Genomic DNA, 1,755 nt, shown 5'->3' with positions numbered 1-1,755 from the left:
GCAAGGGTTATTGGTTTGTCCCTTTTAGAAATTCAAAAAAAAAAAAAAAAAAAAAAAAAGAAAAGCACATGTGAGAGGGGCATTCGTTTTGGTGAGAAATACATTTTATATTCTACAATGAGTTCTGTGTTCATTCGGACTCATTTTGAAGATACAGCAGAACCCTTTCCTCATTCAAGTGCTGCGCACCATGATAGCTAAGTTTTGACTCAAGAAGGTCTAAGTGATTTATATCTGCTCAAGAATAATTTTGGACATTTTAGGCTATTGCTGCAGCAAGTGATATATGTAAAACTGAAAGATAATTCCAATGGGCTTGATCAGAATGCTGTTTGCCCCTTGTTTGTTTTGTGGTAGAGTAGGAATAGGAAATGGGGGTAAGAGAGAGGTGAGAGAAGCAGTAAGAGACCAAATAGGTAGGCAAATGCTGTGAAAATACTGCTCCTTAACCAAGCCACACATACTGTTGACATTTCCATCATTTTATTTATGTTTTTATTTTATTTTTGTCTTTTTGAGATAGCGTCTCGCTGTGCTCTTCAGGCTGGTCTTGAGCTCACTTTGTAGTCCAGGCTGGTCTCAAATTTGCAATGATCCTCCTGCCTCAGCCTCCGGAGTGCTGGGATTACAGGCATGCACCACCACATGTGGCTATCCATCATTTTAAAGTACCTTATCATAACATTTCTTTTTTTTTTTGTCTTTTTGAGACGGGGTCTCCCTCTGCAGTTCAGGCTGCCGTTGAGCTTACTTTGTAGCCCAGGTTGGTCTCAAACTCACAACAATCCTCCTGCCTCAGCCTCCCAAGTGCTGAGTTTACAGGCGTACGCCACCAGGCCTAGCTTATCATAACATTAAAAAAGAAAAAATGTTAAGAAAAAGTATCTTCATTTATCACTGGAATCTTTTGTGCTTTTGTAAAATATAAATAATGAAGACACTGACATTTTTGTGCTTGTGAAGCTAATAGATCATCTCCACAAAACAGGCAGCAATGAAGAACTGCAATGTATTATTGAAGGGAAGAGGTTCAAGCCAGTATTCACACTGCAGTCAGTGAAAGGCTACAGGGGCCAAAGCAGTGAGTTTCTGGAACAGGCCTGAAGGTGCTATGGGGGATTAGCAGGAACGGTCTCCTCCAGTGACTGGTTGCTCTTCAGGCTTTTCCAGATTTGTCAAGCATGTCTTCTCTATTTCTGTCCTGTGTGCTTTCCATTCCAGGCAAAGCTGCTGCTTCATGTGGGAAGAACTGCTTTTACGCTGGAGTCAATGAACATAACATTCAGCTCTTTGGGTTTTTTTGTTTTTTGTCTTTCTGAGACAGGGTCTCGCTATGCAGTTCAAGCTGGCCTTGAACTCGCTTTGTAGCCCAGGCTGGCCTGGAACTCGAAATGATCCTCCTGCCTCAGCCTCCCAAGTGCTAGGATCATAGGCGTGCACCACCACACCCAGCTACATTTGGTTCTTTGGCTTTCTTCTCTCCTTCCTCAATTGACACTTGCCTCTTACCAGCAAGTTTTATTTCCTTCTGGCATGGTGATAACAGCGCTTCCTCTGTTCTGATGTCATCAATCCATTTTGCAGTTTGCTGGAATGACTTAACATTTGTGATACTGTAAACTACTAGGGCTTCAGAAGAGTCACGGATGTAACTGGGAATGAGGCTATGGAAACATTCCTGACCGGCAGAATCCCACCGCTCCAGCCTTATTTCTCTGTCCTCTAAGTAGTCCTTTTTTTTTTTTTTTTTTTTTT

The sequence above is a fragment of the Chinchilla lanigera genome, unplaced genomic scaffold (genome assembly GCF_000276665.1).
Source record: "Chinchilla lanigera isolate Chin_1 unplaced genomic scaffold, ChiLan1.0 scaffold00114, whole genome shotgun sequence".
NCBI classification, from domain to species: domain Eukaryota; kingdom Metazoa; phylum Chordata; class Mammalia; order Rodentia; family Chinchillidae; genus Chinchilla; species Chinchilla lanigera.
This window is presented reverse-complemented; position numbering follows the sequence as displayed.